Genomic DNA, 18822 nt, shown 5'->3' on the forward strand with positions numbered 1-18822 from the left:
GAAAATTGCTTAACATGTATGCCTCATGTGTAACTCATTTATGCATGGGAAATACCCAAGGTAAAAATTAATAGCTGTCAAAGAGGTGGCTTAGAACCCTGCTTATATAGGATCTTCAACAAAAAAATCAATACATTTTTGAAGAAGTGACAAGTAAAAGGATAAGGACTTTGAATCTCTTGGGGAACAAATTGTGGAAAGGCAACTATATGATACATAAGGGCTTATTAGTAAAGTTTGATATATAGATTCTTTTGGTGCCATCTGTAGTCTGGTAAGGGTCTGAGGTCATCTCTGGTGATCAATCTGTGTCCATTCTGATAAAAAGGAGAGGAGGGACACCTTTTAAATTTATGTCCTGCTTTTAGCCAAATAGGGAAGGACAGAAAGCTTTTCTTGTATGTGCTGCTTTTCCACTGCCTTTCAGTAGCTCAAAATAATATTCATGCCAAAGTGGCATATTTTGGACTGGCACATTCTGCTACCCTTCACCTATGTGCTAGTAAAGTCTAAGGAAACTTATTTTTCTTTTATCATCAAGATATGGTAGCAAGTTGAGCCATTTTACTACATTTATTAAAAGTATGGGATATAATTAACTTACGTTATGTTTTCGCATCTAAAGATTTCTCCAACTTAGAAAGAACTCCTACATTGGTGATATTTAAAAAAATAATAATAATAAAAAAAATAAAAACTTTATCTTTTATTTTCCTACCTATTTTATACCTTTCTTTTGTATTTCACAGTTGGTTTCTCTGATACTTACATGGATTTTTGATCATTTTGTTTCTCACTTTAGGTTAACAACATACATTTTATCATTTACTTTTCTTTTGGCCAAATTCTCCTTTTCTATTGCAATTTTCAAAGCATGAAACTACATTTTGCTGGAACCTTTTTTCCCCTATATCTTTAGGTTTTATTTGGTGTGCTCACCCTTAGCCCTTTTGTCTGTCAGTTAACAACAACAAAAAAAATCCCTCTGACAAGTATAGAAACCATTATTTTGAAAATATGATCATCATGACAGTCCTGAGCTGCCTATTCTGCAACATCAATTTCTTATGTGGCTAAGTAGCACAGTGCTCTCTCCACACTGATTCCTCCATTTTAAATCTATATGTTTATCTATATCTAGGTCTGTATACATATATACATATAGATATAGACACATACATATATGTGTATATAAGCGCAAATATGCTTAGACACATATGTGTATAAATGCAAGTATATATGTATGTGTCTATATCTATAAGTATTTTTCATTCTTACTCTTTATATGAGATTTAGCTTTTCCTACAGTACTGAAATTATTTTCATTGTATTTTTCTTTTGTCAGATTTTCTTTACTTTGGCTTACTTATTGGCTGTTGTTTTATTTTCTAGTATTTTTTTCTTCTTAGTAGTTTTTTAGTCTAGACTCTGAATATCTGATGCATAATTATTATAGTAACTTCACCTACTTAACGATATTTAAATCATATTCACAATTTCTCTTACCAGTTTGCTTAAGAGAACAGCCCTGAGTATAAACAGAAAGTTTCTCTAAATTTTAGTGAATAATATGTGGTTATATTTGTCAAACTTTGTCTATATAAGCATCAACTTATTCCAGGGAAAACGATGAACGAGAAATGGCGTTTAAGCCTAAGATGACTATTATTTGGGTACAAATATATTATTTCCATACAGATTAAAACACCTAAAGAGCAACATATGAATTGTATATTTAAGAATGAGTGACTAGATACATGCTCATTTTTAAAATAGAAGAGGCAGGCTATATTTACCTTTACAATAATATATACAAATATATTTATACTTGTTAAGCCTTTATGTACCTGGGGATGAGATTTAAACATATTTTCTTATTAAATCATCACAAGTATCTGAAATGTTGACAAAGTAGCCTACAATTTCAGAGGAGGAAATTAGACTTCAGAGAAAACAGATATTTGACAAAATTATTGAGGAAATTGCTGTGAGAACTACAACTTTAGCTATTTCCATATGAATAATAAGAGTGTGTCTTATAAGCATTACATATATCTGAAAAGGTTATAGTCTTGAGAGTTATCTACTATAAAATACCAAAAATGTATTTTACACATTTCATTAAAATTTCAGTATAAATGAATCTCACTGGCAATCTTAAAATATAGTTATTTATAGGTTTTTACTCTGTTTTTGTGCAAAGTGACAGTGGTTTTCCTTGATATAAATATTTGTCCAATGCTCAATATTTATTAATACATAAATATGTGGTCTATGTTTGTTTTAACTCTATCTACTGTCTGCTATGTCCCAAATTTAATTAATCTTTTACTATATTTTGAAGGTCCTTATTTATCTTTTTAAATTGTTGCTTTTGTGTAAATAGAACATTTTCTGATTTAATGTGTACCTATTTGAGATATGCCAATATAAAGTAATAGAACCAAAAAGCAATTTACATTCAAAGTAATAGAAACTGAAGAATTTATAATTTATATCTTTCATAGATTAAAATAAGTTTACATAAACTTTGATTCCAAGTAGCTTAACAACTGCTGAATTTCCAACTATAGTGTTTTGTTCAATTAATTGAAACATTTCTGTTACTTTTGTAAAACTTCATATATAATTGCTTTTTCGTAAATTCAATAGAGCATTTTCACACACATTATTTCAAAGTATTTTATGAATTGTAATTCAAAAATTAAACAATTAGCTTGCTGATGTAATTCCATGATCAAAATAGAAAATCTTGAATAGTGAAAAACTCAATAATGGTAAATAAAATAGCATTTTGGAAATGTGATCATAGTGATCAGGTTTAAACCCATCCTGATCAAGCTACTCATTAGACAAGGTGACTTTAGGTAAGTTCCTTGCCTATCAGTGTCCTGATAGGATTTTACTTATCTGTCAGGTGGGAATAATAATATTTAGTTCAGAACATGGTTGAAGTATTAAATAAGATAAAAAAATAAAGCCCTGGGAGAAATGACTTACACTATATATTTTTTAATTTTTATTTTATTTATTTATTTATTTATTTATTTAGAGATGGAGTCTTGCTGTTGCCCAGGCTGGAGTGCAGTGGCGCGATCTCGGCTCACTCCAATCTGCCTCCCGGGTTGAAGCGATTCTCCAGCCTCAGCCTCCCGAGTAGCTGGGACTACAGGCAAGAGCCATCGTGCCCGGCTAATTTTTGTATTTTTAGTAGAGACGGGATTTCACCATGTTGACCAGGAACTCCTGACTCCAACTGATCCACCAGCCTCGACCTCTCAAAGTGCTGTTGTTACGGGAGTGAGCCACCGAGTCCCGCCAACTTACACTATGTATTAATAAAACAATGCTATTTTCTAACAATTTATGGCAGTTGATATTTTTCGTGAAATTTGGATACCAAAAATATAGAGGACCTTGAACACAAATCCAGTATTAACTATGCTCTGTAGTCATTTGTTACTTTTTCCTTCAATTAATCAGTTATTCTTTATTGAGAAATGTTTTTGTGCTGGGCTGAAAGTCAGTTGTTGAAATAGATAGAAGCACACATCTTTGGTATTTTTACAACCTAACATAGTTAACTTTGCTTGACTTCACTTTGGAGGATTTTTATCCCCGTAAAACAAGGGTTTTCATAAACCTAAGTGCTCATTGGTCCAAAGGGCCATGTTTTCCAACCAATAACAATAATGAGAAAAGCTGACCACGTGCAGACTTGAGCAAACTGTGACAAACTGCGGGGCACCGAATCCAAACAGGCCAGTTACGACTGTTGGCTGACGGTTGATGCGTCAGAATCGTATTAGTTGGAAATGTGACTTTATCCTCTGCTACTTGTACACTCTTGGGCAATTACTTATCTTCAATTCTCAGATGATAATAGGGTATCCTACATGATAAGATTGCTGTAAAGATTAAAAGGAACAATGTCTGCAATGGGGTTGGCACTGTGGATGAAAAAGAGAAAGCACTCTGTGATGGCTGTGATGATGATGGTAATGATGAAGATGATGATGATGATAATTTTGGAAAGAGGTGGATCCAGTGTTAGCAGTTTCATATTTGTAGGATAATTTATTAGCATGCTGCCTTTTATATAAAGTCTTCTCATTTTTAACATTGATGGCATCCAGGGATTCCATGGCCAGTAGTCTACCAGTTTGTGATTTGTTGGTTATATGATCTTTGTAAACTTTTAGCTCAAATACTCAGACTTCATATGCTACTCACTTGGAATGAAAAAAAAAATTAAAAAAGTATATCAATATATCATTGTAGAAACTAATCAGGTAACCTAGTTATATGGTTTGACTGTGTCACACCGAAATCTCACCTTGAATTCCTCCGTGTTATGGGAGGGACCTGGTGGGAGGTAATTGAATCATGGGGGCAGGTCTTTCCACGCTGGTCTCCTGATAGTGAACAAGTCTCACAAGATCTGATGTTTTTTTAAGGGGGAGTTTCCCTGCACAAACTCTCTTTGCCTGCTGCCGCCCGTGTAAGACATGACTTGCTACTTGTTGCCTTCTCCCATGATTGTGAGACTTCCCTAGCCACATGGAACTGTGAGTCCATTCAACCTCTTTCTTTTGTAAATTGCCCAGTCTGGGGTATGGCTTTATCAGCAGCGTGAAAACGGACGATATACCTAGGAAATCCAATTTAAAGAACTCCAGTTCCTTGGAAAGAATAATAAAAATCACACCTTTTCTTCAAATGACCTACAGATATATTCAAATACATTTATAGAAAATAAACACTCTATGTATATAGACCTATCATTGACAGCTGCCTTAGGTCATTTGAGAACCGCCCTTACCTTTTGATGATTCAGTGATGTTTTCTGACAACTTTAGCCAAGGTCCAGTGACCCTAGTCAACCCAGTCATTCCGTAAGAAACTTATATTGCTTAATAAATATTTTCTATTGTCTAAAATTAAGGACTTTTTTGTAATTGTCTGGCATACTAGTTTCTCTGATCCAAATAATTAGATACTATTTCTTCTTGTTGGTCATGTTCCTGTACCTGAATATTCTGTAGATACATTTAGTACTATTATGATGTATGGTAATTTTAATTAGTCTAGCCTATTGTATAATTATTAAAAAGGCATACTGTATAGAAACATAATATTTAAGATTCAGGCATGTTGGCTCACACCTGTAATCCCAGCACTTTGGGAGGCCAAGGTGGGTGGATTGTCTGAGGTCAGGAGTTCAAGACCAACATAGTGAAACCGCTTCTCCACTAAAATAGAAAAAAATTAGCGGGGGAGGGGGGGTGCTTGTAATCCCAGCTACTATGGAGGCTGAGGCAGAAGAATAGCTTGAACCTGGGTGGTGGAGGTCGCAGTGAGCTGAGATCACTCCATTGCACTCCAGCCTGTGCAACAAGGGTGAAACTCCGTCTCAAAAACAAACAAACAAACCAAAAATCAAAAACCAAAAAACAAAAACATAATATTTAAATATTTCCCTTATTAAAACAATTTCAATTAGAAAAACAATAATGGTAAACTGACATGGATTGAGATTTAAATCCAATCTGAGCCACATTTTATTGTGTGTTTTGTCTCACTTTATGACAGAAGATCATCAATCTTGGGTATTCATAATAAATTTTATTTTTTATGATTAAATGGTTAGGACTAAAGCATTATAGCATAGCAGTTAGTATTATAATAGTGTTAGTGAACTGTAGACAAACAATACCAAGATAAAATTACTACTTTCAATGCAGCAAGACTTTGAAAGTAATGGATTTTTCATGAAAAAATGAGAGTGCATTTGACATAACACAAAAATATTGAAAATGGAAACAGAGTTTTTAATCATAAACCATATTGATTTAGCACATTTGTGTGTATGTATGTGTGTGTATAATAACATAATGTTTACTAGTTTATTACATAGTGCTTCCAAATTTTCAAACCAATTCACATATATCACATATTTCTCAAAACAAATGCACATATGGGCATTCATTTCATTTTATAAATGATTAACCTGAAATTCAGAAAGTATTGGCTGATTGTTGTATATATATTTAATTGTTTCTGCTTTTGTCCTTCAGTTTCCACTTGTGTTGCACAATATTTTAGATACATTTATTTCAACTGCAGTTGACATACAGAGTATATAGGAATATATGTGCATGTATAAGTAAATATATATTTTTAAAAACATGTGATGTTTATATATACTTGTGTGTTTATGTATCTATCTAGAGAGAGATTTATACAGATGAGGTAAAGTATAAATATTCACGTTCACACATTGAACTAGATATTTTTTCTTAGAAGTCAATATCTGGCACAAATAAAAAGAAATCTATAGATACTCTATATCAACAAATAAAAATCTAAATATCTACACTAATAAATAAGCAACTTATAATTAATAACCATATATATGGCAGTTGTGATAAGAATCAACTTACTTTATGTTACATGTACTCAATATTTTGCTTTAACACTAATCAATACATATACAGGTTTACATGAGAAAGGCATTATGTGGTTAAGATTTTTTAAAAAAATAGCTTAGCACTTCGTATTATAACAGTTATAGTGAACTGCAGGAAAAGAAAATATTAAAGTAAAATCACTCCCTTTAACAACAGTGACACGTAAAGAGAAATGGATTTGAGACAGAAAATGAGAGTGCATTTGAGAGTAACACAGGAAAGGTTAGACCTTGAAGGTATAGTTTGAAGGAAAACAAATGGTAATATATTGAATGGGGGACACTTGTCTAAGTGAAGCCAAACAGAAAAGTTCAAGATTTATTTGAAGGAAAGTTAACAGTCAGTAGGGGAGCAGTGAGAGACGTGAGATCAGGCTCAAGTGTAGTTTTGAAGGGACATTAATCCAAGTTAAAAAGCCTAGACGTTACTGCACTCACAATGAAGAATCATTAAGGGGAAGAAAATGGCAACTTGAAAGCAGTGTTTAAACTGGTTTCCTTGTGCAGGATGGTAGAAACTTCCGCTTGTGAATCTAGTAAGCAAGCTATTAGAGAAATGATACTCCAAAGACAAAAGTCAGCCCGGGGAACTTGACATATGTGTGGGTATGTTTGTTTCCTTATGTGCATATGTGACTTCTACCAATCAAGTAATTTTTCAAATAACAGTATTTCCTAGTCTTGAGCCAACCAATCACCAGTCAACCTGTTTGTGTGTTCTTTATTTCTGCCAATTTCATGAGTTTGTGGCTTGTGTTTAGAGAGGAGAAAAAAAAAAAAAAAAAAGTCTGCCCTAAATTAGAGACAGCTGATGAAACAACTTAACACCATGGAGAGACTTAGGCAGAAGGGGACCCTTTTCTTTAAGTTTTAGGGACATAGTTTTTAAGAAAAATTTGTCTGATTTCACACCTAAGTGGTCAGAATCAACTATGGAGAAACAAACAAATAACTGAGATTTAAAAAACACATCTGGTGCAAAAGGATATGGGTTTTATAGTCACAGAGATCTGAGATTAAATCCAAAGCCTGGGGCAAGTTATCAGGACTTAACCTTGCTAAGAAATTATTTCCTTATTGCCACTTTTGTTAGTCCATTTACACTGTTAAAAAGGAATACCTGAGGCTGGATAATTTAAAAGTTAAAAAGGTTAATTGGCTCACAATTCTGCAGGTTGTATATGAACCACAGTGCCAGAATCTACTTCTGGTGAGGACCTCAGGAAGCTTATAATCACAGGGGAAGGCAAAGGGGAGCCAGTGTGTCACATGGTGAGAAAGGGAGCAAGAGAGTGAGAAGAAAGTTCCATGCTCTTTTAAACAACCAGATCACACTTGAACTCATAGCTGAGAACTCACTCATTACCTCAAGGATGACACCCAGCCAATTCAGGAGGGATCTACCCCCGTAATTCAAACACCTCCCACCAGGACCCACCTCCAACACTGGAGATTACATTTCAACATGAGGTATGGAGGGGACAAACATCCAAACCATACCACTACTCTTCATGATGATAAAATCGATATGCATATCATTACTATACATATATATATAAAGTTTTATATCTATAATTATTAAGAATATATACACATGTATTGTATCATTACTGCATATATGTGTATATATGCTTATGCTCTTTAAAATGCGTGGAACACAGTAAATATGCAACAATTAATAGGGTGCCTGGTTTCTGTATCCTATTTAAATTACTGTCATCAGTAACCCAAAGAACACTGTCTCTAAATTATTAAGTTCTAGTTAAAAGTGGATCCAAGCTTAAATACACAACCAGAAGTAGATAACGTCTTTCCAGATATATCCGCAAGTTTCTAGGAGGTATTCAAAATCCTGTGGACAACTTGTTGGAAAGTTTCTCCAAGTAAAGAAATTCACATGTATGGAAGCATGAATAAGGCAAACATCATAACACATAGCAAGAAGTGGAAGTAGTTTAGTAGCGCTACAGCCTAGGAAAACTAAAAGGCAAAGGCGATACAGATTTTTTTTTTTTTTTTTTTTTTTTTTTTTTGAGACGGAGTCTCGCTCTGTCGCCCAGGCTGGAGTGCAGTGGCCGGATCTCAGCTCACTGCAAGCTCCGCCTCCCGGGTTCACGCCATTCTCCTGCCTCCACCTCCCGAGTAGCTGGGACTACAGGTGCCCACCACCTCGCCGGGCTAGTTCTTTTTGCATTTTTTTTTAAATTTATTTATTATTATTATACTTTAAGTTCTAGGGTACATGTGCATAACGTGCAGGTTTGTTACATATGTATACTTGTGCCATGTTGCTGTGCTGCACCCATCAACTCGTCCGCACCCATCAACTCGTCATTTACATCAGGTATAACTCCCAATGCAATCCCTCCCCGCTCCCCCCTCCCCATGATAGGCCCCGGTGTGTGATGTTCCCCTTCCCGAGTCCAAGTGATCTCATTGTTCAGTTCCCACCTATGAGTGAGAACATGTGGTGTTTGGTTTTCTGTTCTTGTGATAGTTTGCTAAGAATGATAGTTTCCAGCTGCATCCATGTCCCTACAAAGGACACACACTCATCCTTTTTTATGGCTGCATAGTATTCCATGGTGTATATGTGCCACATTTTCTTAATCCAATCTGCCACTGATGGACATTTGGGTTGATTCCAAGTCTTTGCTATTGTGAATAATGCCGCAATAAACATACATGTGCATGTGTCTTTACAGCAGCATGATTTATAACCCTTTGGATATATACCCAGTAATGGGATGGCTGGGTCATATGGTACATCTAGTTCTAGATCCTTGAGGAATCGCCATACTGTTTTCCATAATGGTTGAACTAGTTTACAATCCCACCAACAGTGTAAAAGTGTTCCTATTTCTCCACATCCTCTCCAGTACCTGTTGTTTCCTGACTTTTTAATGATCGCCATTCTAACTGGTGTGAGATGGTATCTCATTGTGGTTTTGATTTGCATTTCTCTGATGGCCAGTGATGATGAGCATTTTTTCATGTGTCTGTTGGCTGTATGAATGTCTTCTTTTGAGAAATGTCTATTCATATCCTTTGCCCACTTTTTGATGGGGTTGTTTGTTTTTTTCTTGTAAATTTGTTTGAGTTCTTTGTAGGTTCTGGATATTAGCCCTTTGTCAGATGAGTAGATTGCAAAAATTTTCTCCCATTCTGTAGGTTGCCTGTTCACTCTGATGGTAGTTTCTTTTGCTGTGCAGAAGCTCTTTAGTTTAATGAGATCCCATTTGTCAATTTTGGCTTTTGCTGCCGTTGCTTTTGGTGTTTTAGACATGAAGTCTTTGCCCATGCCTATGTCCTGAATGGTACTACCTAGGTTTTCCTCTAGGATTTTTATGGTATTAGGTCTAACATTTAAGTCTCTAATCCATCTTGAATTAATTTTCGTATAAGGAGTAAGGAAAGGATCCAGTTTCAGCTTTCTACTTATGGCTAGCCAATTTTCCCAGCACCATTTATTAAATAGGGAATCCTTTCCCCATTTCTTGTTTCTCTCAGGTTTGTCAAAGATCAGATGGCTGTAGATGTGTGGTATTATTTCTGAGGACTCTGTTCTGTTCCATTGGTCTATATCTCTGTTTTGGTACCAGTACCATGCTGTTTTGGTTACTGTAGCCTTGTAGTATAGTTTGAAGTCAGGTAGCGTGATGCCTCCAGCTTTGTTCTTTTGACTTAGGATTGTCTTGGAGATGCGGGCTCTTTTTTGGTTCCATATGAACTTTAAAGCAGTTATTTTTTAGTAGAGATGGGGTTTCACCATGTTAGCCAGGATGGTCTCGATCTCCTGACCTCGCAATCTGCCCGTTCTCGGCCTCCCAAAGGGCGATACAGATGTTGAGAGCAAATCACAGTGATCCTTATAGGCCACATATGAAATTTATATTTTATGCTGTGTTTATTGAGGAACAGGGCAATCAAAAGAAATAAAAACAGCTAGAAAATTATTATATAAATTATTATTATAGACCTTGGAAGATGAGATAAAAAATAAACATATTTAAGGAGGTAGTAGCAATAATAGGTAGATGGGTAAATACATAAGAGAGGAAAAAATAGAGGTCTATAATTATCCTCATAATTCTAGATTGGGCTATAATAATATTAGTTATAATTTACTAAAAAAGTGATAATATTCAAGGACCTCAGCCATGTGTCTTATATTAATTATATCATTAACAGTTAATAAGAACCAATTTCAACTTACTCTTAAAATCTGCCTTGAATGTCTCAAAGACTTCCCAAACCTAACACATCAAGACCTAATTTTAGTTTCTTCCTCCTAACACTACTGGCCACTAATAGCTTATACAATGCTTTTCCATAAGTAAATAAGATACAGCCTTTCTGGAAGAGGCAGTCTATGGACAACTATCTCAGGGAGCAGATCAAGAGCTAGATTTGAGTGCAAAGTCACCTATTTAAACATTTCTGTGCAGTACACAAATTTCACAACCATTCCTGGTAGGCTTGTGACTTTTCCATCTGAAAAAATGATACAAAAATCCTAATTGGTTAAAGCAAAAATCTAAGACTCAGTTTTGATCTTTCTTTTCCCTTTACATTTCTCATCATGTAAATGAATTTTTTTCTTTCAGAATATTTCTCTATGTTCACTTTTCCATCCTTACCATCATTTTCTTAGCTCCAAGCGCTGTGGTCTACTTTGCAACTAGTATCTTTCTTACTCGTCTATTTCTGCATTTATTCAACTCCCAGTAGAAAATAACAATGCTAACTTAAATACAGACTGAGAAAGAGATATGCACAAATCTAAGTAAAGGTTAATATTTGTAATGAACAAGAAACAACACATAGAAAAAAATCACATCTCATTAGATGAAGTATAATTTCTCACAAAAAGGATACAAAGTATTAACAAGGTATGTTAAATAGTCATTCTTATCAATATATTAATTAAAAAATAAAAGAAATTTCTCTAGAGATTTTCAATACTTTTTTAGAGAAATTGGCATAAAACATAAAATAAATTGTTAAATTGTGGTGATTATTTTGTGGGAACAGAGGGTAGGGACTGAAAGATTGTAACTTAAACACTCTGATTTCTTCTAAATTGTTTCATAAATTAGTATTCACATTTTAGAAATCTCTGCAAAATTATGTAAGCAGAGGATTAAAAAGTATATGACCCAGTAAACCTCCTCTAGGTTATTTAACCTCAGGAAATATGTAAAAAGAAGAAAAATATGTATAAATAGGTTGAGCACAGCAAACTAACTAACACTAAAAAAGTTAAATGTCCATCACAGTGTAATAGCTGTGCACACTCTTTTATATCAATGCTGTAAATGAGAAGTGTACATAGAAACTGGAATTAGAATCTACAATGTAATGTTAACTAAAAAATAAAAACAGAAATATATATATCCATTAGATAATTACTTACTATTTTAAGCTGGTATAGAGTTTTGAAAGACATAGCAGTAACAATTTGGAAATATGGTCATATAATTTTGGTGCTTTTATAAAAATATCTCATGTTTACCTGTTTATATAAATTGTGATTATCTTTAAAATTGTTATTTTAAAATATAAATATTCCATGGCATTGGTGAACAGCACAATTTAAAAATATGTGGAAAAAATATATAATTTTACTAATCTGAACAAAAAAATGGCAGTTTTTACTTTTGAGAAAGAATTGCTTTCTTTTTCTGTCATATTTGTTTTCTGTCATCAAAAATTGATGCTCAAATATTTACAAATGATTCTCAGTTTTTTGACTAACACAGAACAGATTTGTTTTCTTCATTTACCTGAAATTAATTTTGTGGAGTTCTAAATTTAAGGTTACATTGTGAGATAAATTCACTCTGAAATGGCACTTTTCTTACTTATAGAATTTGAATGACTGGTATTCCCATTCTATCTCTCTCTAATGATTAATATTAAATGTACATTGTACATTATAATGTATGTGTTAAATACATTTTATGGAACAAACTAAAAATAAATATTTAGGAATTTCTCACACACCCATAATGTATTTATATATGATTTATTTATGATATCCAATTTATTTAAATAAAAATCAGTGATTTGGCTAAATACTGGATAGTTATATTAAGAGTTGTGATGGCCAGTGATGAAGAGCATTTTTTCATGTGTCTGTTGGCTGTATGAATGTCTTCTTTTGAGAAATGTCTGTTCATATCCTTTGCCCACTTTTTGATGGGGTTGTTTGTTTTTTTCTTGTAAATTTGTTTGAGTTCTTTGTAGGTTAGCCTACAAAGGCTTTGATATTAGCCCTTTGTCAGATGAGTAGATTGCAAAAATTTTCTCCCATTTTGTAGGTTGCCTGTTCACTCTGATGTGATGCAGCTGGAAACCATCATTCTTAGCAAACTATCACAAGAACAGAAAACCAAACACCGCATGTTCTCACTCATAGGTAGGAAATGAACAATGAGATCACTTGGACTCGGGAAGGGGAACATCACACACCGGGGCCTATCATGGGGAGGGGGGAGGGGGGAGGGGGGAGGGGTTGCATTGGGAGTTATACCTGATGTAAATGACGAGTTGATGGGTGCGGACGAGTTGATGGGTGCAGCACAGCAACATGGCACAAGTATACATATGTAACAACAAAAAAAAAAGAGTTGTGTTAATTCATTTTCACACTGCTATAAACAACTACCTGAGGCTGGGTAATTTATAAAGAAAAGAGGTATAATTTGTTCACAGTTCCAAAGTCTGTACAGGAAGCATGGCTAGGAAGACCTCCTGAAACTTACAATGATGGCGGAAGGCAAAGAGGAAGCACACATCTGTTCACATGGCCAGAGCAGGAGGAATAGAGGAGAGGAGAGGTGCTACACACTGTTAAGCAACCAGATCGCAAAATAACTCACTCGCTATCACAAGAGAAACACCAAAGAGGAAATCTGTCCCCATGATCCAGGCTCCTCCCACCAGGCCCCACCTCCAACATTGCAGTTACAATTTGACATGAGATTTGGGTGGGGACACAGCCCCAAACCATATCAGGGTTCATGTCAATAAGTAAATGAAAATAGAGTAGTAAAAGGAAAAAATAATTCACGGTAATAAAAAAAAGGAGGAAAATAAAAGCCTTTAAAGGGAAGAAAAAAAACACACACTAAAACTCCCTACTAATGACAGTAATAGACACAGGAAAATATCATTTTAGGCTATTGTATTAACAAACCTGTAAAACACTCAACTTACAATGAGCTATGCGGAAGCAGGTGCTGTTGCTATGTCTCCTAGTTGATATCTTTTTTTTAAATTCAGATTGGCAGTATCTTTAAAAAGGCATTCCATGCCTATTCCTCTTAACCATAAATTCTGGAATTAATGGCTGAGATATTTACGTATTACACTCATGAATGAATAGATATGTCTAAATTTTCTGTTTACAACATCGTTGACACAAAATTGGAAACATTTAAATGTCTATGTTTTGGGGGCTTAAGAAACAGATAAAATAGGTATTTTTTTCAACCATAATATTTCTGCTTGACATAAAGCAAGATTTAACTGAACTACAGAAATAAGTCAAAAAATAACAGATGCTAGTGAGGTTGCAGAGAAAAGGGAACACTTGTACACTGTTGGTAGAAGTGTAAATTAGTTCAACCATTGTGGAAAGCTGTATGGTGATTCCTTAAAGAGCTAAAAACAGAACTACCATTTGATTCAGCAATCCCATTTACTGGCTATATGCCCAGAGGAATATACATCATTCTCTTATAAAGACACAAGCACATAAATGTTTATTGCAGCACTATTCACAACAGCAAAGACATGGAATCAACCCAAACACTCATCAATGACAGACTGGATGAAAAAATGTGTGGTTCATATAGACATGGAATACTATGCAGCCACAAAAAAGAATGGTATTATGTCTTTTGTAAGAACATAGATGGAGCTGGAGTCTATTATTCTCAGCAAACTAACTCAAGAACAGAAACCAAATGCCACATGTTCTCACTTATAAGTAGGGGCTAAATGATGAGAACTCATGAACAAAAAGAAGGAAACAACAGATAATGAAGTCTGTATGAGGGTAGAGAGAGGGAGGAGGCAGAGAAGCAGCAAAAGTAACTATTGGGTAATAGACTTAATACCTGGGTGATGAAATAATGTGTACAGCAAACCCCATGACATGAATTTACCTGTATAACTAACCTGCACATGTATCCCCAAACCTAAAATAAAAGTTAAAAATAATTTTAAAAGTAGACATTTCTCAATCCACCTCCTTCTTAAACTCCAACTCAATTTTCATGCTATGATCAGAGCCCAGTTTCTGGCATGAGTTTTCTATACATATGATTTTCTCTTTTTTCCCTTCACTTCACTCTCTTCCCCATTACAAACTCTTTTTATAAAAATTATTTTATTGTAATTGTGATATATTTGCCACATACAGATTTATATGCAGCATACATACCTTTTTAAACACACCAATACAAAAAATAGCTGTGATTCCTCGTCTAACCCAAAACTGCATTATCAATAACTTGTGTTATACATAACTATACCTCTACAATATCAATTACACAACACCAAGAACTAAACTGTATTCTTAATAATTCATATATGATTAGGTTAAAATAAAAATCCACTATGATTATGTCTCTTATAGGGAGAATTTAACGTGTTCATAATTCACTGTTGATATATTTTATGTATTTTTCTACATCATGCATCTACTTGTTCAGTTTTTAAATGTTTGCCTATTTTTGCTTAGTTTTCTTACTGTTTTGCAAATTAATTTGGCTAATTCTTAGATTTTATTTTTCTTATTCATGTATCTCTTTTGATTATATATCAGAACTTCTTTCATTTTTTATTGGCCTTTAAAAACATCACAATGAAAAGTAATTCCAGAACTGAAAACACTTTGCCTCTCTTTGTCACTTAAATAATTTATATGTCCTTATTTTGCAGTGCTATATTTTGCATAGTTTGGAGGTTCTTTGAGCTGCAATATTGGAAGCTTCATTCCATAATTTGCTTCTCTTTATGCTTCTTCCAGCAGCCAGCTAACACCAGGAAATAGCATGTTAACACAAACTAAGCCCCTCCTCCTCCAGGGCTCTGCTCAGTTCAAGGTTCTTGGATTCAGCTTAAGCACAGCTCTCCTGTTGCTATGTGCACCCAGCCTCAGGACAAGAATACCTAACTTGGCTTCTTGCTACTCTGGTCCCAGACCATTCATGTTATTTGGAGGAAGCATTGTTGGAGACCTCCTTTAATTATGAGATGAGTGATAATTCAAAGAATGTGCATTATGAAGAATATGCTTTTCTGTATTGAGAAGGTACCTCCATCCTAGTCAACTTTATTTTGAAAGCAGAATTCTTTTGCTCCTCAAAAGGCTCCAATTCCACTTCAACCATAATCACTGTAAAAACACTGCTTAGTGAATAAAATATGGTCAAATCTAATGAGTATATTGTAGTTCTTATCTTTCTTAACCTCTCGGCAATATTCATTATCAATCCTCCCTTTTTTGAACATGCATTTTTTGAATTCTAATATACTGTACTCCTGTAAGTTTTCTTCTTCTTTTTTTTTTTTTCTTTTTTTTTTTTTTTTTTGGAATCCTCTTTGCAGTCTCTTACCTCTTGTGATTGTTAAATAATGAAAAGCCTTAGGGTGTTGCTCCAAATCCCTTCTTGTCTCAATATACTTCTCCTCCTGTATGAAATAATTTATTACCATGTCTTTAAAAGTACAACTATGTATCAATGATTCCAGATATTTAATTCTACTTCATCTCTCTCCTCACATCAAACTTGTACATATAATAACTCAAAACATCTTTTTATATATGTTACCAGCAAATCAAATATATTATCCAACATAAACTCTTAATCTTCTTGCCAAAGTATGTTCCTTTTTCAAGATTTACCTATCTTAATAAATTATATTGCCATTTATTCTATAACTGAAATCAGATTTCTAGGAATCACCTTTTACATTCTCCCTTCCCCTATTCATACGTTGCACCTATCATCATCAAATCATGTCATTTCTAACTTCTAGGTATTTTTCTTGACTGTGTCCATTTCTTTTCACCTCTAATGCCTATAATGCTGTATCTTCTTAATCTTACACTTACTCCCTCCTATGCAACTTCATCATGATTAATAAGTACTATCTTTTGTAAATTATTCAATAGCTTCTTAGTGTACTTAGAATACAGGAAAAACCCTTTTCCTACTGTACAAAACCCTGAATAACATTTCCTTTAACTAGCTCTCTGGCGATACTTAATGCTTCCATCACCTTTATCATCATGCCTCATCCACGCTGGCTTTAAGTAAACTTTTATATAATAATGCTGCATAACAAACCCCATGTTTTATCCATGGCTAAAAACAACAATAGTTATGTTTTATGCATGAGGCTCTATGTCAACCATAGCAGCACTGCTACAGGCTGTAGGGCGTCTTATCATTCTGCGACCCTTGCTAAAGGAACAGTTTCTCTCTGGTGCATGGTGTTCTCACAATGTAATGTTACAACACAATCTTAAGGAAATTCATAATCCATCTTTAGTCTCTACTCAAAACTAACATGGTTTCAGTTTTAACTACATTCCATTGCCAAAAGAAAGTCAGATTCCAAGCCCAACATTCACAGACAGAGACATCATACCACTTCCACAAGAAGGAGCGGGGATAGGACAGCCTGAAAATCTGATAAATAAAAATAAATAGATTGAAATTTTAATTTTTTAAAACCCATACTATTTTTTCTGAGGCCTTGGCATGAGGTTTGAGTAGTTTTCATTGAATTCTTTAAAGTTCTATCTTAAGACTACTTTTTGCTTAATATTAGGACTCCTTTCAGTTTTTTTTTTTTCTTCTCATTTACCTTCAGTCATTAAATGAAATAGAAATGACAACTGAGAATTCTGAGACAAGGTTCTGTGTCAGTAGCAATAACAAGGAAGCATAAAATCAAATTTAATTTATAAAACTTCTTTTTGTATTTACATGTATTTACTCTGTTGCCCATGCTGGAGTGTAGTGGCACAATCTTGGCTCACTGCAACCTCTGCCTCCTGAGTTCAAGTGATTCTCATGCCTCAGTCTCCTGAGTAGCTGGGACTACAGGTACACGCCACCACAACTGGCTAATTTTTGTATTTTTTTGGTAGAGATGGAGTTTCAACATGTTGACCAGGCTGGTCTGAAACTCCTGCCCTCAAGTGATCCACCCTCCTTGGCCTCCCAAACTTCTGGGATTACAGGCATGAGCCACCATGCCTGGCCCTACAATTTATTTAGATAATAAAAGACTATTCTGTGAAATATACAAAGAAGTCTCATAAAGTCAAACAACCAAAAGAAGAAAGGAAATGACAGAGGAAGGAAGGAAATAAGAAAAAAAGAGGAAATAAGAAGAAACAAAATAACATTTACCAGAATAATAAACTTGTTCACAAACAATTCACAAAAAGAAGCCTATGTTGCCAATAAGTGTATAAAATGACATATTATTCCATACTCATCATTTTGTAAAAATAGAAAAATACCGTAATAGGCTGGGCACAGTGGCTCACACTTGTAATTCCAGCGCTTTGGGAGCCTAAGGCGGGTGGATCATGAGGTCAGAAGTTCTAGACCAGCCTAGCCGACAGGGTGAAACCCCATCTATACTAAAAATACAAACAATTAGCTGGGCATAGTGGTGGGCACCTGTAATCCCAGCTACTCAGGAAGCTGAGGCAGGAGAATCACTTGAACCTGGAAGGCAGAGGTTGCAGTGAGCTGAGATCGCACCATTGCACCTAGCCTGGACAACAGGGTGAGACTCCATTTCAAAAAAAATTACAGCAATACCAAGCATTAGTAAAGGCATAGGCCCAAGATAATTTTTATACACTATTGAGTGTGTAAATTTTTCATCCAATACAATAAAAGTTCCATGGGGAAAAAAAAAAAAAAGCAGCTCATATAAAATGATACTGTTCTGCATTACAATAAATTTTCTGGAAAATTTCTTAACCACTTTATATACGATGTTGGCAAAGTTGCTTTTATAAAAAATATGATAGCAAGAAGAAATCTAATACAGCTGATTCCATCTTTCGTCTAACCTCACAAGCTAACTGCCTTTGTTTATTCCTTGGCATATGCCAAGCTAGCTGTGTGAGGAATTTCGTTTATAGTTTAACTTTAAAACAAAGGTGGTAACAGTCCCTTCCCAGAACTCATCTCCCTGGGTTGGGGCTGAACATGCTTTTGTAAAACTAACAGATTGGTCACAAGGTTAGAATTATGATCCAGGAGTCATGTAGCCACAGGTCATAAGATTTGTAACCTCCCCAGTTGCTC

The sequence above is a fragment of the Macaca mulatta genome, chromosome 5 (assembly GCF_049350105.2).
Source record: "Macaca mulatta isolate MMU2019108-1 chromosome 5, T2T-MMU8v2.0, whole genome shotgun sequence".
Taxonomy (NCBI): Eukaryota; Metazoa; Chordata; class Mammalia; order Primates; family Cercopithecidae; genus Macaca; species Macaca mulatta.